Below are 22,999 nucleotides of genomic sequence, written 5' to 3'. Positions count from 1 at the left end.
AAATAAGTGTACACATTTTGGTCATGAAGTAGAACATTTATATGTTTAATTCCAAGAGCCATGGGTATAACCCAAATCCATACCGATGGTGTAACACTGATTTTTCAAACAAAATTTTTGATTTTTATAAAAGCATAGTTCCATCAATATTCATAGAAACAACCCCTTTTAATTGTTCAACAAGATATTACAAAATCCCAAGATCAAAATGTCAAGCTCCAAACGTGTGTGTACGGATCAAGCCGGCGCCTTCCCACGGTCGTCACTAGCACCTGAAACAAATAACATCAACACTGTAAGCACAAAGCTTAGTGAGTTTCCCAAAATACTACATATAACACATATTAGCCACTCGAGGCTATAACTCTGTGGTTCCGTGCACCCAAACTCTGCGAACCCTCAGGTTCTAACTCTGTAAACATGCACAGCATCAAACATATAAAGTAATGCAGTACAACACATAACATACATAGCATACAATTACTCTATCACATAACTCTGGTTACCTACTCAAGGTAAAGTATAGTGAGAAGACTCACCTCGTGTGTCTCGGTAAACCGTAACCCTGAAATCGCTAAACACTCGATCTGCCGAGCTGAAGTCCCCCTATAGCACAATATATCTCTAATTAACACTTTCCCAACTAGGGTTGACTATACCATAACAGGACAATCTAGGTCAACGCTGGTCAACGGTCAACTTGACCGGACTCGACGAGTGCACTACAGCGACTCGGCGAGTCTGAGCGAAATCACCAATTTCCCTGGAATCCTCTCTTGACACGTCGAGCATCCCTTCCCAACTCGACGAGCTCCACCTAGCACGAGTTGTGGGGCCACCACGACTCAACTCGCCGAGTCTCAAGAACGACTCGGCGAGTCCGGTTTGACTCGGTCCACCTGTCCATCCTGACCCCCCCCCCCCCCCCCTTGACCCACTGAGTTCACTCATCCCAGCTCGGCGAGGCCACTCGCTGAGTGGTCGTGCAGCATTCAAGCTACTCGCCGAGTCTGTTCTTCGGACTCGGCGAGTCAGAGCCATGCACTGACTCAATCTCGCTCTAAAGGCCAGATCCAGTCCACTAATCCATAGATCCAGTCCCCCCATGCTTATTTAGCACGTAAAGTCACAATCTTGATGCATAAATAACCTCTACATGATCACAAATGATGTTTTTGACTCTACTACTTCAACACAAGGCCAAGGACTCCATTTCCACCCATAAAGCTTGATGAGTGAGGCCCTCTGGACCTCTATGGATCCAGATCCATGGTCTCAACTCAAAGAGGGAACAAAAGGGCACCAAATCACCCCATAAATGATCATATTAAGCCCTAACTTGCATCAAGTTTCACCAAACAGAAAATGGTCCGAAAATATTACCTTTAAAGTGATGATCCAAGCTCCAAATCCACGAAATAGCAACCTCCTTTGCCTCCTCTTGCCTAGAGCCTCCTTCTTCTTGCTAAACAACACTCACAAGGTCAAGATTTGCTCTCAATCCTTCACCAAACGCTCAAGAACTCTAGGGACACACTCTGGGGGTTGGATGAGCGCAAATGACGGCCATCAGGCCCCTTAAATAGGCCACAAATCCGGGGATTTAGGGTTCCATAACACAGCGCAGACTCGCCGAGTCCATACCCTGGACTCGCCGAGTCCAAGCGCGCACCTTCGCTCAATCCCGCGTACCTACTCGGCGAGTCTGAGCCCTGACTCGCCGAGTCCCTCTTACAAAATAATACAATTAAACTTACATTATACCTGGTAAAAATCCGGATGTTACAACTCTCCCCCACTAGAACTGGACTTCGCCCTCGAAGTCTCGCTCTAAAACAGCTCCGGATGCTGCTCCCGCATCATATCCTCCGGCTCCCAGGTCATCTCTGATCCCTTCCGATGTTGCCACTGAACCAATACCAGAGGTACCTCCTTGTTCCTCAAAACTTTGATCTTCCGATCCCTAATAGCCACTGGTCTCTCCGCATAATTCAGGCTCGCATCAACCTGAATATCCTCAAGTGGAACCACTGCCGACTCATCGGCTATACATTTCCTCAACTGCGATACATGAAAAGTGTTGTGAATATGTCCCAACTCTGCTGGTAACTCCAGCCGATAGGCTACCCGGCCCACCCTGGCGATCACACGAAATGGGCCAATAAACCGGGGTCCCAATTTGCCCCTCTTCCTGAACCGGATCACTCCTTTCCAAGGAGAGACCTTCAGGAGAACAAAGTCGCCGACCTGAAATTCCAATTCGGACCGGCGCCTATCCGCGTAACTCTTCTGCCGGCTCTGAGCGGTCACTAACCTCTGCCTGACCAGCTGTATCTGCTCTGTCGTCTGATTCACGATCTCTGTACTGCCCATTACCCTTTGCCCAACCTCTCCCCAACATATGGGAGTCCGACACCTCCTACCATATAACAGCTCAAAGGGCGGCATACCAATGCTCGAATGATAGCTGTTATTGTAGGAAAACTCCGCTAGAGGCAAATACGAGTCCCAACTACCCCCAAAATCCAATACACAAGCTCGAAGCATGTCCTCGAGTGTCTGTATCGTCTGCTCACTCTGACCGTCGGTCTGGGGGTGGTATGCGGTACCAAAATGCAACTTAGTACCCAACTCCTCATGAAATTTCTTCCAAAAACGGGAAGTGAAACGCACATCGCGGTCTGAAATAATCGAGATCGGCACCCCATGCCGAGATACAACCTCCCTCACGTAAACCTCTGCCAACTTCTCTGCTGAAGAACTCTCACTGATGGCAAGAAAGTGAGCGCTCTTTGTCAATCTATCCACAATCACCCAAATTGCATCAACTCCTCTGGCAGTCCTCGGCAATTTGGTGATAAAGTCCATAGTGATCTGTTCCCACTTCCACTCGGGAACCTCCAATGGCTGCAACTTGCCATGCGGTCTCTGGTGTTCGGCCTTTACCCTTCGACAGGTCAAACACCTCTCGACAAACCATGCTACATCCCTCTTCATACAGGGCCACCAATACTCCTTCCTTAGATCCAAATACATCTTTGTGGCCCCGGGGTGGATCGAAAATTTCGATCTATGAGCCTCCTCCATCAATGTAGCACGGGTACCGCCCACAAACGGTACCCAGATCCTGCCCTGATAAGTCATAAGGCCTCGACTATCCGATATAAACTCAGAAACCATCCCAAAAACCCGCTCTCTCTTCTGCATCTCCGGACGCACGGCCTCGGCCTGAGCCCCACGAATGGCGTCCAGAACTGGAGCTATCACGGTCAATCTCAAACATACATCTCGCAGGGGAGTACTCTCCACCCTGCGACTCAACGCGTCGGCTACCACATTAGCCTTGCCCGGGTGGTACAAGATCTCACAATCATAATCCTTGACCACGTCTAACCATCTCCTCTGCCGCATATTTAGGTTAGGCTGATCCATCAAGTACTTCAAACTCTTATGGTCCGTGTAAATCATACAACGAACCCCATACAAGTAGTGCCGCCAAATCTTGAGGGCGAACACCACTTCCCCCAACTCCAAATCATGTGTGGGGTACCTCGTCTCGTGAGGCTTCAACTGCCTCGATGCATAAGCTATCACATGACCCCTTTGCATCAATACCGCCCCCAATCCTAGGATCGATGCATCACAGAATACCACAAAACCTTCCATACCTTCCGGAAGGGCTAATACTGGAGCTTCACACAACCTTTGGCGAAGCGTCTCAAAGGAGGTCTGCTGCTCGGGACCCCATGCAAATGCCACACCCTTCCGGGTCAATCTGGTGAGTGGAACCGCAATCTTGGAGAAATCCTTAATAAATCTCCGATAGTACCCTGCCAACCCGAGGAAACTCCGTATCTCAGAAGGTGACCTCGGCACCTCCCACCTCATCACTACGTCAACCTTGGCCGGATCGACCAATATCCCCTTCTGGTTAACGAGATGTCCCAGAAACTGGACCTCCCGTAACCAGAAATCGCACTTGGAGAACTTTGCGTAAAGTTTCTCCGCTCTCAAAACCCCAAGCACCTCCCTCAAATGCTCCTCGTGCTGCTCACTAGATCTCGAATATACCAGAATATCATCAATGAAAACAATCACCGACCGATCCAACATCGGCCGACATACCCTGTTCATGAGGTCCATGAACACAGCCGGGGCATTAGTGAGCCCAAATGGCATCACCACAAACTCATAATGCCCATAACGCGTCCTGAATGCTGTCTTCTGGACGTCCTCGTCCCGCATTCTCACCTGATGATAGCCCGACCTCAAATCAATCTTGGAGAACCAAGATGCTCCCTGTAGCTGATCGAATAGATCGTCGATCCTCGGCAGCGGGTAACGGTTCTTGACCGTCAGCTTATTCAATTCCCGGTAATCAATACACATGCGATGCGATCCATCCTTCTTCTTCACAAACAAGATGGGTGCTCCCCACGGCGAGCTACTCGGCCGAATAAACCCCTTCCCCAGCAACTCCTGAAGTTGCGAGGATAACTCCTGCATCTCTGGAGGCGCAAGGCGATACGGCACCTTAGCAATAGGTGCGGCCCCCGGAACCAAATCGATGCCAAACTCCACTTGCCTCGCGGGAGGCACACCTGGTAATTCTTCGGGAAATACATCTGGAAACTCCCGCACCACCGGAACTTCCTCCACAGAGCTCGGTCTCTCGGAGATCATTCGCGTATCCATCACATACGCTACATAACCCTTACAGCCCTGCTGTAAACACTGCCTCGCCCTAGCAGCCGAACAAAAGGCTGATCCAGAACGTGTACCCTCGCCGTATACTGAAAGAACTCCCCCACTAGGATCTCGTACCGTCACCAACTGTCGCTCGCAATCGATAACCGCACCGAATCGGCTCAACCAATCCATGCCCACTATAACACAAACATCACCCATCGCAATCGGAATCAGGTCGATCGGAAACTCGACCCCGAATATCTCCAATACACATCCCCGGAGGACCTCTGTAGCACAAATCACTCTGTCGGCGGCTATGGAAACCCGCAGGGGCCGACTCAATACTCCACGACTAACACTGATACGCTGACTAAATGCCGAAGACACAAAAGATCGACTCGCACCCGAGTCAAATAACACTAAAGCAGGTACAGAATTCACAAGGAAGGTACCTAAGCATAGCATGATATAAGCATGATATCTCAACATCATAAACAATAATGAAAAGGAAACATACCAGCCACAACGTCGGGTGCAGCGCGGACCTCTTCCGCAGTCAGCTGGAAGGCTCTCCCCCGAGCCCTTGGTGCTTCGGCCTTCACGGGCCGACTCTCTGCAGCAGCAGCTCTGATGGCGGCGGGGGCAGACCCCTGAGATGCCCCACGCAACAGTGGACACTCCGCCTTCCGGTGTCCGGTCTGGTTGCAGTGGAAGCACACTGCAAATCCCTTGGGGCAGTCCTTAGCCATATGCCCCTCCTTGCCACATTTGTAGCAATACCCTGCCCGACAGGCGCCATCGTGACCCTTGCCGCACTTCCCACAAGTGCGGCCCTTCTGGCTCCCGGGTCTGGGATCAGCGGGCTTGGCCCGCTTGGCTGCCGGCTGGGACTGTGCCGGTCGCCGATCCCTCCCCATAGACTCCGCCTCCTCCCTGGCCTGAGTCTCAAGCTCAATCTCCCTCTTCCGAGCATTTGCCTGAAGCTCGGCAAATGTCCGGTACGAGGAGTTCACAGCGAACTCCCGAATATCCCGTCTCAAAATGCTCAGATAACGGCTCATACGTGCCTGCTCGGTGGATACGTGCTCAGGGCAAAACATCGCCCTCTCCTGAAACATCCTCGTAATCGCTGTAACTGACTCGGTACCCTGCTTGAGGGTCAGAAACTCCTGTGCCAGACGTTCCCTCTCCACCTGATGAACATACTCATCTCGGAACATGGAAGTGAACCTCTCCCAGGTCACTGCCGCAAGCTCGGTCGGTATGAAATGCGCAGTCACAAACTTCCACCAGTCCTTCGCTCCCAAGCGAAGCTGGTTCAGCGCGAACCGAACCTTCAAATGCTCAGGGGACGAGCAAGTGAAGAAGCATCCCTCCATATCAGATATCCACCTCATAGCTGCCACCGGGTCCTGTGTACCATCAAACTCTGGTGGCTTGGTGTTGCTGAACTCCCTGAACAACATCGCATCACCTCCCTGGGGTCTTGCCGCAGCAATCGCTGCGGTAGCTGCTGCAACCGCAGCCTCAGAAAGAGCGGCATAGCGCTCGTCAAACGTCTCAATCAAAGCGGTCTTAATGGACCCGAACATCTCTGGTATCTCGGCTCTGATGACCGCAGCCACCTCCTCATGAATGATCTGTCGAATGTCCTCATCACTAGATCCGGCATCCTCCGGCATGTGTCGTGTCCTCACCATGATCAACCTCTGAAATACAACATGTGATAATTAGAATTCACTCGAACACCCTTACATTCAACAATCCACCCCTCCTTGATTCTTGGCATCCCCAGATTCTTATTTGAACTGTGTACCGCTCCGGTGCTTTTAGTAGTACGGGCCCAATACTACTGTCCGCACCGTCTCGGTACACACCCCAAATCGTCCTCTTCGGATCCCAGTCCCCAAGTACTCTATTATACTTAAATCTCTCTGAATAGATCTCACACAAAACCCTAGCTGCTACCTAATTACTCTCAGCGTCTCGTAGCAGCTCACCATTCCCTAAGCTAAGGCATCACAAAACAGGCCACTCTAGCCCTATCAGCAATACCTAGCCTACTCTAGCATGCACACACATCACAATAATAGTTATTACATAACAAAAGATATTTTGGGAATTCACCGTTCGGGCGCTGACTGATCGTACACACGTTTCTTCCTGGAAAACCCTTTACTCTTAGAAAATTTTGGTTTTTATTTTGAAAATATCTCTTCATTTCCTCAGTTTGAGTTCAAATACCCCCGAAGGTGTACCCGATTCCCTCAAACCAAGGCTCTGATAGCAATTTGTAACACTGATTTTTCAAACAAAATTTTTGATTTTTATAAAAGCATAGTTCCATCAATATTCATAGAAACAACCCCTTTTAATTGTTCAACAAGATATTACAAAATCCCAAGATCAAAATGTCAAGCTCCAAACGTGTGTGTACGGATCAAGCCGGCGCCTTCCCACGGTCGTCACTAGCACCTGAAACAAATAACATCAACACTGTAAGCACAAAGCTTAGTGAGTTTCCCAAAATACTACATATAACACATATTAGCCACTCGAGGCTATAACTCTGTGGGTCCGTGCACCCAAACTCTGCGAACCCTCAGGTTCTAACTCTGTAAACATGCACAGCATCAAACAGATAAAGTAATGCAGTACAACACATAACATACATAGCATACAATTACCCTATCACATAACTCTGGTTACCTACTCAAGGTAAAGTATAGTGAGAAGACTCACCTCGTGTGTCTCGGTAAACCGTAACCCTGAAATCGCTAAACACTCGATCTGCCAAGCTGAAGTCCCCCTATAGCACAATATATCTCTAATTAACACTTTCCCAACTAGGGTTGACTATACCATAACAGGACAATCTAGGTCAACGCTGGTCAACGGTCAACTTGACCGGACTCGGCGAGTGCACTACAGCGACTCGGCGAGTCTGAGCGAAATCACCAATTTCCCTGGAATCCTCTCTTGACACGTCGAGCATCCCTTCCCAACTCGACGAGCTCCACCTGGCACGAGTTGTGGGGCCACCACGACTCAACTCGCCGAGTCTCAAGAACGACTCGGCGAGTCCGGTTTGACTCGGTCCACCTGTCCATCCTGACCCCCCCCCCTTGACCCACTGAGTTCACTCATCCCAGCTCGGCGAGGCCACTCGCTGAGTGGTCGTGCAACATTCAAGCTACTCGCCGAGTCTGTTCTTCGGACTCGGCGAGTCAGAGCCATGCACTGACTCAATCTCGCTCTAAAGGCCAGATCCAGTCCACTAATCCATAGATCCAGTCCCCCCATGCTTATTTAGCACGTAAAGTCACAATCTTGATGCATAAATAACCTCTACATGATCACAAATGATGTTTTTGACTCTACTACTTCAACACAAGGCCAAGGACTCCATTTCCACCCATAAAGCTTGATGAGTGAGGCCCTCTGGACCTCTATGGATCCAGATCCATGGTCTCAACTCAAAGAGGGAACAAAAGGGCACCAAATCACCCCATAAATGATCATATTAAGCCCTAACTTGCATCAAGTTTCACCAAACAGAAAATGGTCCGAAAATATTACCTTTAAAGTGATGATCCAAGCTCCAAATCCACGAAATAGCAACCTCCTTTGCCTCCTCTTGCCTAGAGCCTCCTTCTTCTTGCTAAACAACACTCACAAGGTCAAGATTTGCTCTCAATCCTTCACCAAACGCTCAAGAACTCTAGGGACACACTCTGGGGGTTGGATGAGCGCAAATGACGGCCACCAGGCCCCTTAAATAGGCCACAAATCCGGGGATTTAGGGTTCCATAACACAGCGTAGACTCGCCGAGTCCAAGCGCGCACCTTCGCTCAATCCCGCGTACCTACTCGGCGAGTCTGAGCCCTGACTCGCCGAGTCCCTCTTACAAAATAATACAATTAAACTTACATTATACCTGGTAAAAATCCGGATGTTACAGATGGCTGTTATGATCCATGGTCCATGTGACCCAACTCTTCATGTATCCATACATAAACTTGGTCCAACATGGATCATAAGCCCAACACATATAAATATAACTAATTACCATAATTAGTCCCCATAGATTTAATTAGTCTCTTTTGACCACTAAATTAATTCCAAATTAATTCTTGATCAACACTAATTAAAACATATGATTTCATATTAATATATTATAAATTATAATATATTAATAAACCATAATTAACCTTCTCTCAAAAGTCCATCCTAACAAATTGTCCTGATGATATGCAACCCAAATGGACCATGCTACTCTCGGGTCGAACACATACAATGAATAGTTATGGGCTTAGACACTTAATCCAATAGAAAGAAGGATGGAGTGTAACTCCTCAGGCTCAAAGATATTTAGGTGTGTTTCCCTGGAGACCTTAGGGTGACTTGTACGAGTAGGATCCTCGTGGGATCCAACTGGGGGTGTGTCTCCATGTTGTGATGAAACAAATACACTTTCTGTATCCAAGTATTGAGATAGGTTAGAAACGAATAAGCATGTGGGGGGTCCAAGGACTAGGGGTAAGTTTAAGCTTTTTGTGTCTGAGAACATCATTGGAGTCATGATAAGAGTCTTCTACAAAATTTACATGTATGTCTTGAGCTTCATCCGAAGATTCAATGGTTCTAGACTTGCGTTTCTTTGAGGAAGTTTATATCTTTTTGACAATGTTGCGAGGAGCTTTCTTGGTGGATACATCTTTCTTGATGCTTTTGTTTTTTGGTTGACTAGACTATTCTTTAATACGAGGGACTGAAGTTGAAATAGGAGCTGCGGTACTTGAAGGACCTTGGGTTTTGTTAGGGGCTAGGATAGACTGACTAAAGTGAGGCGGGGAAGAATGGTAACTTCACAAAAATTGAGTCCAACAGACTCCAAAATGTGTCTAGGTAATCTCCTAACGGGTCTAAAAACAAATTCATCTTTAGAGGTACCGTACCTTGAAGATCGCAAGTAACAAATAGGCTTGAGTCATCTCCCATGTCGACTGGCTTGCTTGTGTAGATATAAAACAGTAGAGCGACCAGAAACGAGAAAACTTGAGCTCGATAGAACCTTCTTTAGGAGATTATTTGGGGATATATTAAAGAAAATCATCCTAAAGTATTTTACCATAGTTGACGGGATTCCTAATGAATATGCTCCAAACTAATTCCAAAAGCTTGATACCCATATTATTGGTGCCACCTGTTCTGCCGGAGACTCTTCTCATGATGAAGTGACACATAAACTGCCACACCGCCAAGAGCTGGTTCTTTTTGAATTCTCCAATTCCTCTTAACTTCTTCTAACAACCCATCTGATATAGGGTTGAGATTAAATCATTAAGGCTTGGCAAAAAGAACTTTGTGGTAGACATCACCCTTAGATAGATTGCTTCTAGAAACTTGGCTTTGGTAGAACAGCAAGAGCGTTATCCACCAGATTAAGATGCACTTCTTAAAGGTTATGAGAGCCGGAAAGCACTGAATGCACATTTGAATAGAGTGGGCAATGGAACGACTTTAGTGAATTCATTGAATGGTCTAGATGGTGGATGATTTGTGAGAAACTAGCTTATTAGCCTGATAGCATCATTGTATGAGGGATGATCATCAAATACAGCTCTAAAATTGCTAAAGGTGTTAGGTTATACTTTTATGTGGGTTGGGCTAGGCAATCATTGTTGGATAAGATGTCTAAGTCCATAACTATTTCTGGTATGTACTTGACCCGACCCGGCATGGTCCATTTGGGTTGCATGGCACCATGCAATTGGATAAACTAAATGAGAGAAATAACGCTTGGAGATTATTAATATATTATAAGTTCTAATATATTAATAATATTATTTGATTAGTTTGATCAAGAATTAATTTAGAATTAATTAAGTGATCAAAAGACAACTAATTAAATATATGGGTTGATTAAGTAAATCATCCATATCTTGTATAGTGGGCTAAAAGGCTCCATGGATCATCAAGTTGGGTTCCACCCATAGGATGCTCCATGGATGCTCCATGGGAGTTACAAACCCATGGGTCATGGAAATGAAGAGTCATGACACATTAGGGTTTAACCCTAGATGTGTCAACACTATATAAGGAATATGATCTCCTCCCAAATCGGTTACATACACATATACACTAAGTAATAAGGGGGCTTGGCCGATTTTGAAGAGTGTGTATTCTCTCATAAGTTCTTCCAAAAGCATTTGGTGTTGTGTGAAGCATTTGAGGCATCACCACTTGAGGTGCTAGGCTCACAAGGTTTCAAGGAACACAAGCAACAACAAGGTAAGTTATTCTATCTATACTTTATGTTAAAATTGTTCCCCATGTATGCTAGATAGGATATAACCTTGGAATTCAACTTTGCATGACAAATTAGACAAACATAGATCCAAGGTTATTAGGGTTGCATGTACACTTAGGAAGTGTTAGAATGCTCAAAACCCATCAGTGGTATCAGAGCCAGGTTTGTTTGTTCTTATTTGTGCTTAAAAGTTGAAAACAAGATCGAAAATTTGCTGTCTGCGATCGGACTCGTCGAGTCCATGGGGGGGACTCGTCGAGTCCATGTGTATCTTCAACCAACTCGGCGAGTCATGTTCATGCACTCGGCGAGTAGGGTCGAATGAGTGCAGAATTTCGATTCAGTTGCTGGAAAATGAATTAGAAACATTACCCTAAACTGTTTTAGTAAATATAAACTTGCTTTTGGTGGTGTAATGTTTTGCTAATTCATTTACAACAACTAGTTATCAAAATTACAAAGTTTTATGTAATTTTTGATTATGTTCATATTCATGTTCTTGTTCTTATGAAGTTTTAGATGATCATAGGAATTATTTGTAACCTATTTGGTAGTTTAATTCTTGATCATAATGTGTTTTAATGGAGTCCATAACTTATCCTTAAGTTATGGAAAACCAAGAGTCACTTGAGTTAAAAAAACCATTAAGAAAACACAAGAGTTATAAAAATGAAGAGTCTTCATTTTATGACTCTATTAAACTCATAAGTTACAAGAAATGAAAAGTTTTGAAAGTTACAAAACTTGCCCTCAAGTTTTGGAACAAGTAAAGTTAAGTTAAAACTTTAGTTCCAACCCCTAGAATTTTAAAAGTTAAAATTCAACCCTTATACTTATATTATGATGATTTAATAATTATATATATATGTATAAGAACAAGTCGTCTTACCGCTAGTACGCCTCATTCACGAAGCCGGTCTATAAGGTGGGTATAAGGTTGTTGCCTATAAAATGGTGACTTAATGGGTGAATATTCTCACCCACCGCTTGCTTGACTGGTGGAGGGTCGTTAGCCGAACGGGTAAGACAAGGACTTATAAATTCTCATTCAAAGTATGATGAATATATAAAGTAACTAAATGCTTATTAAATTCCCAATCTTAGTTACTTTAGGAAAAATGTGAATAAGGTGCTAATCCATGAAATTACACTTTACACTTTGTCTGAGTCGTTGGTGGAGCGTGTGTGGTTAACCGGCACACTAACTTGGACTTAACAAGGTAGGTAAAGGGTGACTTAAGGTTTATTATAGTATCGGTGGAGCGTGTGTGGTTTACCGGCACATCGATTGAGTGATAAACTTTAAGGGTACCAAGTGATTTGCATGGTTACTTCACACCTCGTTTTGTGATCCTCGGCATCCCAGTCACAAAACCTGGAGGGCACTCCCGAGATTGAAACATGCCTTTGAAAAGTTCATTGGATCTCAAAGAATCTAGGAATTTCTAAAAACCAATAAAAACTAAATATTTATTATTTCGGTTTTCGTGGTGGAAATTGGTGAATCGTCATTCACCTACCTTTCAAATATGGTATAGCTTAGATTACGGCATACCTCTTCTAAGTTATATTATATTGTGATTGGATCCTAGCCTTAATATTACATTTGGGTGTTTTATTAAGGACTCTCTTAAATCTAAACTAAACTTGTTCTTCTTTTCAGATGTCTTCAAACAATGCTTCTGGCTCGAATCCTAATGGCTCCTTTACTCTTATGAGTCTGTGTGGGAAAGTCACCTTTGATGGATCCAACTTCAATAAGTGGATCAGAAACATCAGGATGATTACCCGCTACGAGGACAAAGAATATGTCCTTGACAAGGAGCTTAAGGAAATTGACGAGTCCACTGCAACTCCCCAGGAGATCGCTGACTTTCATACTCATGAAAGAGATGCAACCAAGGTGGCTTGCATCATGTTAGCCACCATGACAGCTGAACTCCAAAAGTCTTATGAAGACTTCTACCCTTATGAAATGCACCAAGATTTGATGGAAAGATACCATCAAAGTGCACGACAAGAGAGGTACGAAGTCATCTGCTCCATGATAACGACCATGATGAAGGACGGAGAGTCCGTCACGAGCCACATGCAGAAAATGCAAAGGTATGTGGATCGGTTGCTGAAGCTCAATGTGAACTTCCCTGAGGAGCTTGCAATAGATATCATTTTGCACTCCTTACCATCGTACTATGATCAATTCCGCATGACATATCACATGAACAAGGAAGAGGTCACCCTCAGCAAACTTCAGGGACTTCTCAAGACCGCAGAAACAGGTCTTAAGGGGAATTCGGTTGCTATCACTCCTACTCCAGAAACAACTCCGGTCTTGGCAATCGGGCAGAGTCGAGGGAGGAAGAGAAAGAGATCTTCAAAGGGTACCAAGGCTCGGACCCTTGATGGCTCTTCTTCAAGTGGAACCAAGAAAGGTTTCATTACTCCTTCTTCTGACCCAAAAGAGGCTGAATGCTTCTATTGCCACGAAAAAGCTCATTGGAAGCGGAACTGCCCAAAGTACCAGCAAGATGTGAAGGATGGGAAAGTCAAACCCAACCATGCAGGTATTTACACTATCATTTCTAATAACTCACCCCATTCGAAATCTTGGGTCCTTGATACAGGTTGCGGTATTCATATTTGTTGTGACTTGCAGGGACTAGGAAGAAGTGAGAATGTGGAGCAAGGAAGAATAAACTTAATCATGGGGAATAGGAAAGTTACACCTGTCACCAAGATTGGAGTTTATACTTTATCGCTAAGTATTGGGTTAAATTTAGATTTGAATAAATGTTGTTATTCGCCAGAAATGGCAAGAAATATTATTTCCTTTCATGCATTGTACAAACAAGGTTTCACCTTTTCGTTTGATAATGAAGTTGGTTCGATTAATGCTTTCTTTAATAATGTACTTTATTTTAAAGCATTACCTTGTGATGGTGTGTATGAAGCTGTATCTATTGTAGATAACTTAGGAAATAATGTTTTGTGTATTGATTCTACTAATAATAGTAACTTGGATAAAGCATCATTATGGCATTGTCGTCTTGGACATATAAGCAAGAAACGCATAGGCCAACTCCAAAAGGATGGAGTCTTGGAGTCGTTTGACCTAAAGTCAAATGATAGTTCCGAATCATGCTTACTTGGAAAAATGACAAAGTCACCCTTCACAGGCTCATGTGAAAGGGGTGAAGGTTTGTTGGACCTTATACACACGGATGTGTGTGGACCATTCAAACATGCCACAAGAGATGCTAATCGTTATTATTTGACTTTTACCGATGATTACAGTAGATATGGATATGTCTACTTAATCAAGCATAAGTCGGAGACTTTCGAGAAGTTTAAGGAATTTAAACAGGAAGTCGAGAATCAATTGGGCAGGAACATTAAGATGCTTCGATCCGATCGAGGTGGTGAGTATCTTAGTTCAGAGTTCCTCGACTATCTAAAGGAATGTGGGATTGTCTCACAATTGACACCTCCCAGGACACCGCAGTTGAATGGTGTGGCTGAGAGGCGTAATCGAACCTTGTTGGACATGGTTCGTTCCATGATGAGTCGAGCTTCGCTACCAATCTCATTCTAGGGGTATGCCTTAGAGACTGCCGCCCATATCCTTAATCTAGTCCCTACAAAGAAAGTTTCCAAAACTCCTCACGAGGTGTGGACTGGTAAAGTACCTAAACTAGACCACATCAAGATTTGGGGCTGCGAGGCTTTCGTGAGACGCGAGACTCATGATAAGCTCGAACCCCGAAGTGAGAGGTGTATTTTCATCGGCTACCCACAGCAATCCTTTGGTTACCTCTTCTACAGACCTAGTGACAATGTGGTCTTTGTAGCAAGAAGAGGAGTCTTTCGAGAAAGAGAGTTTATAAGCCAAGGAGACAGTGGGAGGCAAGTTGATCTTGAAGAAATTCAAGAGTCAAGTGGTGAAGGAACTTCAAACTCTAGCCCTCAACTTGAGGAGGAAACTCCTGTTGAGCCAATTGACGAATCTGTACCTCTGAGGCGTTCCACGAGAGTTAGGAGTGCACCTGAGCATTACTATGGATTCCATATTACTGCAGAAGGTGAGACACTTATTAGTGATGAGACACTAGTAAGTCAAGATGACCCTAACAGCTACGAGGAAGCCATAGCGGGCCCCGAGTCTGCCAAATGGAAAGAGGCTATGGATAGCGAGATACAATCCATGTATGACAATCAAGTTTGGAACTTGGTTGAGAATGTACCAGGTCGAAAGACTGTAGGGTGCAAATGGGTCTTCAAAAAGAAGACTGACATGGATGGTAAAGTACACACTTATAAGGCTAGGCTGGTTGCAAAGGGCTTCTCTCAAATTCCTGGAGTGGACTATGATGAGACCTTTTCTCCGGTAGCCAAGATTAAGTCTATTCGGGTTCTGTTAGCCATAGCCGCATTTCATGACTATGAAATTTGGCAAATGGATGTCAAAACCGCTTTCCTTAATGGGAAGTTGGCTGAAGATGTTTACATGAGTCAGCCAGAGGGTTTTGTCAGTAACGAGTACCCTAATAGAGTGTGTAAGCTTGAGAAATCCATTTATGGATTAAAGCAAGCACCTCGCAGATGGAATCTTTGCTTTGATGAAAAGGTCAAGGAATTTGGCTTTTCTAGGAGTGAAGATGAATCTTGTGTATATGTCAAGGCTAGTGGGAGTATAGTTAGCTTTTTGGTATTGTATGTGGATGACATACTACTCATAGGAAACGACATTCCAACCTTGCAGGAAGTAAAGTCCTGGCTTGGAAAGTGTTTCGCTATGAAGGACCTTGGTGAAGCTGCCTATATTTTGGGGATAAGAATCTTGAGAGATCGGAGTAAAAGACTAATTGGACTTAGTCAAAGTACCTACTTGGAGAAGATTCTGAAGAGATTCAGAATGCAAGACTCCAAGAAAGGAGAGTTGCCCATCCAGAGTAGCGCCAAGCTGAGTAAGACACAAAGCCCTAGCACTGAGGCTGAGATAGCAGAAATGAGTCGAATACCTTATGCTTCGGCTGTAGGTTCGATCATGTATGCTATGACGTGTACTCGACCTGATGTAGCCTTTGCCTTGAGCATGGTTAGCAGGTTTCAGGGGAACCCTGGCAAGGCACACTGGATTGCGGTAAAGAATATTCTCAAGTACCTACGAAGGACTAAGGACTGGGTCCTTACCCTCGGTGGGAGTGATGACTTGAGAGTTGTAGGGTATAGTGATGCTAGCTTCCAGACTGATAGGGATAACTTCCGCTCTCAGTCGGGCTGGGTCTTTACCCTAAATGGAGGAGCAATTTCTTGGAAGAGTTCCAAGCAAGAGACAGTGGCTGATTCTACTTGTGAATCAGAGTATATTGCAGCTAGCGAAGCAGCAAAGGAGGCGTTATGGCTGAGGAACTTCATTGGAGACCTTGGAGTTGTACCAGCTATTAAAGAGCCGATGGAAATTTTCTGTGATAGTGAAAGTGCTGTTGCCTTAGCCAAGGAACCAAGGGATCACGGGAGATCCAGACACATCGATAGAAAATACCATTTCATCAGACATCGGATCGAAGAAGGACTCCTCGTGGCAAAGAGGGTATCATCAGATGAGAATCCGGCAGATCCCCTCACGAAGGGACTGACTCGGGTTAAGCATCTCCAGCATGCTTGGAGCATAGGGCTGAAGGATGATATTGGATTTAGTAGTTAGATAATCTCGAAATTTGTAAAGTGTAATTGACATTTGATGATGAATAAAAGTGTTTTATTTATGAGTAAAGTGTTGCTATCTCTTGTCGATCGTTTACTATATTTCTTTTGCATGTTTTGACTTCCAGAATAATTTTGTTTGGTATAACATATTATTCAAACCTCCACAGTCGGTCATATGTCGGAAGTAGGTATGAATCAAGACTGTCATGATTGGTTGTACAGGTCTAGGACAAGGCTACAACAATCATGAGTGCTCATAAGTTCTGAGCATTGGACTCAACCCACGCTCACTGGAATCACTTCATGGAATTCTATCTCGAGTGATCGTGAGACGGTAATATCATATAAGTCTTTAAACCTAGAGATATGATTTGTTACTTACGAGTTGGTTATGCATTGATTGTACGAAAAACGCATTGGTAACTCGATGTTATAAAATCGTGCTCTTATGTGTAATTCAATGAGTAGTAGAACAAACATATGAGTCGAAGTTTATCTGTTCCTTCTTGGATTAGAAGCTGATATCTGGGCCCCTCGATGATTTTGTTTTGACCTATGTACCGGGCCCGGTCAGAACTAAATTGATGTGTTCAATAAAGTTCTTTGTCAAACAAATCGGAAATCGGGAAACAAATGTTGGACAATAAGTAAGATATTGTTCCATGTATTTGTCCGACTGATATCTAGAACAGAGGATTATATGATCACTTATCTTAAATGGCGTACCATCATCTTCTCAAAGTTTCGAGAAACCTTGTAAAGAGCTACGATTGCCGATCGGTTTCTGAAGTCATACTTGCAGTAATAGTTACTAGGCTTATCCAAGTGGGAGACTGTTGGATAAGATGTCTAAGTCCATAACTATTTCTGGTATGTACTTAACCCGACCCGGCATGGTCCATTTGGGTTGCATGGCACCATGCAATTGGATAAACTAAATGAGAGAAATAACGCTTGGAGATTATTAATATATTATAAGTTCTAATATATTAATAATATTATTTGATTAGTTTGATCAAGAATTAATTTAGAATTAATTAAGTGATCAAAAGACAACTAATTAAATATATGGGTTGATTAAGTAAATCATCCATATCTTGTATAGTGGGCTAAAAGGCTCCATGGATCATCAAGTTGGGTTCCACCCATAGGATGCTCCATGGATGCTCCATGGGAGTTACAAACCCATGGGTCATGGAAATGAAGAGTCATGACACATTAGGGTTTAACCCTAGATGTGTCAACACTATATAAGGAATATGATCTCCTCCCAAATCGGTTACATACACATATACACTAAGTAATAAGGGGGCTTGGCCGATTTTGAAGAGTGTGTATTCTCTCATAAGTTCTTCCAAAAGCATTTGGTGTTGTGTGAAGCATTTGAGGCATCACCACTTGAGGTGCTAGGCTCACAAGGTTTCAAGGAACACAAGCAACAACAAGGTAAGTTATTCTATCTATACTTTATGTTAAAATTGTTCCCCATGTATGCTAGATAGGATATAACCTTGGAATTCAACTTTGCATGACAAATTAGACAAACATAGATCCAAGGTTATTAGGGTTGCATGTACACTTAGGAAGTGTTAGAATGCTCAAAACCCATCAATCATTTGTATAGGTCTTTAGAGGGTCTTGGTCTTTCTATTGTACATTTTGGTGTAGTTCGCGGTTATGTTGGTGTTCCCAGTTGTGAATAGATTTACGGTCGTGAACGTGTGTTCGGCTGTAAACCCTATTCACGGCCAGTCTATCCCTATAAATAGTGTCAGAGTTTGTCAGAGTAGAGTGACGTATCAGAGGTGTTTACAGTCATTATGTGTGTACTCAAGGTGTGCCAGACGTTTGTTATAATAGATGTATGCATTGTTTGATAAACTTCTTCTTCTTCATTCTTCTTCTTATTTGTTTTGATCACTGGTTTGGATCATTGAATTGGGATTCTACAAGTGGAAATGGAAGGAGATTGATCTTTGATAGTAGATTCAGAGCCTGTTGGTCGAGCTGACCCAGAGGCTTTCGGCTATTTCTTGGAGATGCTTGATTTCACCATTGTTGCAGAAAAGGTTTTAAGAACTTGCAAGAAAACTGTTTGAGCAAGAGGGAAGAAGATGAAGATCGTCGTTTAGGGATTCGGAAAGCATAACACATTCTTGGGAGGAAAAGGGTTTTTATACTTTCATATTTCAAATATTATTCAAATTAAGTTATTTACAACTATATTTTCATAAAAAGAATTGATTCTTCGTGCTTCATTCTTCAACAGTCAGTTTTTCAACTCATGTGTTAACAAGGATTTGGCTCTCAGAATCTACATACAAAATATGAATCATCAATCATATATATTACTATCTATGAATTAGGAAAGCAATCTATGACTATGTATACAAGGAGACTCACCTTGGGTGTGAAAAGAACTTTGGCAATATTGTGTTCGAGTATCAGATGCAAAACTAAAAAATATATCTTCATGAAGGAACACTTTTTCATATAATTAGGGCAGTGCTTAATCATAAGAGCACTTAATCCTGGTACTAGATCTTCAATGGCCAAAGAATGATCTTGTTGAGCATCAGACATGTGAAATTTTGGAGTAAAAGTAAAAGAAATCATCAAACATATATATTATTATCCATGAATTAGGGAGGAAATCGACGACTATGAATACAAGCAGACTCACCTTGGGTGTTGAAAGAAGTTTGACAACATTGTGTTCGGGTATCAGATGCCAAACTACAAAATATATCTTCCAGAAGGTTATCTTTGTCATATAATCAGGGCAGAGCTTAATCCTAAGAGTACTTAATCTTGGTACTTGATCTTTAATAGCCAAAACATGATCTTGTTGAGCATCAGACATGTGAAAGTCTAGAGTAAAAGGAAAAGAAATCATAATCCAATTGTTAAACCAAATTGGGAAGAGGACATGGCATTAGTTGTGGTCTAACTAGTAAATTACACCATCAATTATCATAAATAATGAATGTTCTAAGAGACATTCAATTGAGCATAAGATAATAGTATGTTGAACTAGATAAAGAGTAAGCAAATTATTAATTGTTAGTTTGAAATTTGATCTAATTTGAATTATATTACCTTTACCATCATCTTCATCATTGGGGAAAGAAAAATCCAACCAAATTTCAAATTGCATAACAATATCCATAGCAAAAGCCACAATTTCATCCGTAACACCAACGCCACCATCGCTGTCATCGGAACTGTAATCTTCATCCTGAAAAACATTGGAATGACGAAAGCAAAGTTAGAACAAGAAATTAATAGATTTTTGGGGAAGTAGAAGCTATAGTTGGAGTTTTCCAATGAATATGAAGTTTTTCAATGAATCTGGCATGAGGGTGAGTTTCTGCCGTGGAGGGACTACAATAACTCTGTTAGTTGTGAGGTTGCCGATTGAAATTTCCAAAATAAACTTATGCATTTGATCGATGCATAAGTTCGTTGGTTCGCTTTCTGAAAAAGAGTTCATTGTTTAACCTTATATATATATATATATATATATATATATATATATATATATATATATATATATATATATATATATATATATATATATATATATATATATATAGTAACTTACAATCTTGTCGTTCTTATCTATCTCTTCTAATAAATGAAACCTAAAAATGACATGTATCAGTTTTTTAGAATGTCTTTTTGACACGTGATATTTTTCTATGATTTTTATTATTATTATTTTTTTGGTAACAAATCAAATTCAATTCAAATTTTAAAAATACAAAAACGTATTTTAATAACTTTATTATGTTTATTTTGCTTGACAAATTAATTTATAATTACTTACAGTCAACATTTGTTTTTTTTTTTTTTTTGATAGTTTTTTTATCTATATAAAAATTTTAAATATACTAATCGTGGTTTCCACGAGTTATAACCTAGTTTTTTTTTTTAATAAACTAGATTGTTCTAACGAGTTATATGTAAAGGAAATCTATCATCATCGAATTTAATAAACTATAATAAAAAACTAACATATAATAAAAGAATAAATAAATTATGAGTTTGTGAGAGCGTGAGATTGTGAGATGAAATCGACCGAGCAAGAGCCACCAAAAAGTACTTGACATACAATTATAACAGTCTCTTCCTTTGACCATTCAATTCATTTATTTCACTCATAAAGGTTCAATTCTTTTCTATGCTATGTATAACATGCTTTTCACCTTGGTGGTATTCAAGAACTTAGAGCAATCTTCCATGAAATTATGGCGGATGATATTCGAATTGTGTCATTCAGTTGGAGCAGATATAAAACTGGTTTTGTTAGTTTAAATTGCTTTGATTTGATTTGCTTCCCAATTACTTTTTGTATTATGTAGGTATTTAGCTTTTTACTAGTTTTGTTTTTAATATATTTACCGTTTAAAAAAACAAATTATATTACCAACAATAAGGTAAAGAGAGGTAAAGTGTAATGTTTGCAAAATGCAATGGAATCATGTGGTGTTTGATTTTATGCAAAATTAAGGCTCCGTTTCATTGCGGAAAGTTTTTTAGTTTTTTAAATTAGAAAAACGGGAATTTTCTAAAAAAATGAAAATTTTTATTTTTCTAAATAATATGTAAATTAAAAAAATGTTTTTTTATAGTTATCCAAAGTTTTTTAAAATTTTAAGATGAAAAATAAAAACTCCATTGAATCCAACAAAACAAGTTTTTTAAAAATTTCATTAAAAACCCAAAATAATAACTTAACTTTATTTTCTGAAAACATTTTCATAAAAAATAAAAATAATTTTCTACAACCAAACATACTTTTTTTTTTTTAATTTATTTATTTATTTATTTTTTTAAATATCTTTTGGCCATACTAATCTTCTATTCATACATGTAGAATACACTAATTATCTCTTAATCGGTTGTTTTGATTTTAACAATTTATCTAGATTCAGGGATTAGGAAACAAAAGATTGAAGGATGTTTAATTTCTCTAAAATTATATTTCATAATATTTTTGTCAGACTTTTAGAAGTATTATCTACTTAAAATATCTTATATTTTGTTTTTGATTTGGGATGAAACCTTAATTAACTTTTTCAAAAAAACTTAGTATTTTTTTTATTTGACGTTGTTAATAGGTTTACTTATAATTTTCTAGCTTTAGATAACGTTTTTCTGAATAAAACTCAAATTTTGACATTTTTTTGGTAAAAAAATTAGGTTTTTGTTATGAAAAATAAAATAAAAATCTAACTAGAAAACCTTCTAAATTTTTCAAACTGAATAAATTAAAAAATTAAAGTCTTTGTATATGAAAAAAATAAAGTTGTTTATTAATCTAGAAAATCTAAAATATAGGATGTTTACAATAGTAGACCTATTTTATTTTTATATTATCGTTATATATTTAAGATTTTTCCCAACAAAGATAACGAAAACTTTAATAATTATTGTTTATGGTATTTCCGTAACTTTTACGTCAAAATACTATATTTTCCCAGTAAAATATGTAATTTGCATAGCTTTCTTGTGAAAATACCGTAGGCTCCTATGAAAATGTACAATTCTTGTAGAAAAGTAAATTATTGTACTTTTAAAGAAAAATATACACACAAGTAATATATTAAACCACCATACTTTCTTGTGAAAATGTCATATTTTCCTGCAAAATGCAATACTTGCATTGGTATTTATGGTAGATATAAGATGATTTTTTTTAGGTGTAACATTTGTAGAAAAGATAGTAGGACAACACAAGTAATATTTAAAACCACCATACTTTCCTACGAAGATTCATCATGAAAAAAAAAAAAAAAAAAACACTTACTATGATTAATCGTGATATGAAGAGCATAAGATGAGTTGATTTACAATTGCAAACAATAAATCATAGTGCTTTTAAAATAAAAATAAAAAAAAAAAAATCCATTAAACACAAACCACTATGATTTTGGCGGATACATGAATGATGCGTAATTATTATTCCTACTAGTTTTACCAACTATCTAACAAACTATTACGACTAGGCAGTGGACCTTCTTGCAAATAATATAGCATAAGCAGTCGAGTATCGAACACAAGTAACAGATCTAATTTACTAACCTAATTGATCAATAATAAGAAGGTAAAGAGTGTAGAATTATATCTATGACCAACTCTTCATTAAAATTGGCATTCAGTTTTAGCAAGTGGTCTACATATCTTTGCATCTTTTGCAAATGGGTTGTGATGAACACTCCATCCTTCAGCTTGGTTGTGATCATGGAGGCAAAGATCTCATACCTCTCCTGCTGAGCACTTTGATG

At 41.1% G+C, this 22,999-nt stretch overlaps 2 long non-coding RNA genes across 2 annotated transcripts; both read right to left on the bottom strand.

Moving 5' to 3' along the window:
- Positions 1-7,032: 7,032 nt before the first annotated feature.
- Positions 7,033-8,395, bottom strand: LOC145039071 (uncharacterized). Its single transcript, XR_013679717.1, has 3 exons — positions 8,269-8,395; positions 7,432-7,498; positions 7,033-7,164 (listed from the first exon to the last, which is right to left on the bottom strand). It is a non-coding gene; the product is annotated as an uncharacterized LOC145039071 (long non-coding RNA).
- Positions 8,396-18,883: 10,488 nt separating this feature from the next.
- Positions 18,884-20,170, bottom strand: LOC145044311 (uncharacterized). Its single transcript, XR_013681275.1, has 3 exons — positions 19,809-20,170; positions 19,113-19,580; positions 18,884-19,023 (listed from the first exon to the last, which is right to left on the bottom strand). It is a non-coding gene; the product is annotated as an uncharacterized LOC145044311 (long non-coding RNA).
- Between the last annotated feature and the right edge of the window lie 2,829 nt (positions 20,171-22,999).

This window comes from Lactuca saligna, chromosome 4 (genome assembly GCF_052625555.1).
Source record: "Lactuca saligna cultivar CGN05327 chromosome 4, ASM5262555v1, whole genome shotgun sequence".
Lineage (NCBI taxonomy): Eukaryota > Viridiplantae > Streptophyta > Magnoliopsida > Asterales > Asteraceae > Lactuca > Lactuca saligna.
The sequence above is the reverse complement of the archived record's forward strand: the minus strand, read 5'-3'. Positions and strand labels throughout refer to the sequence as shown.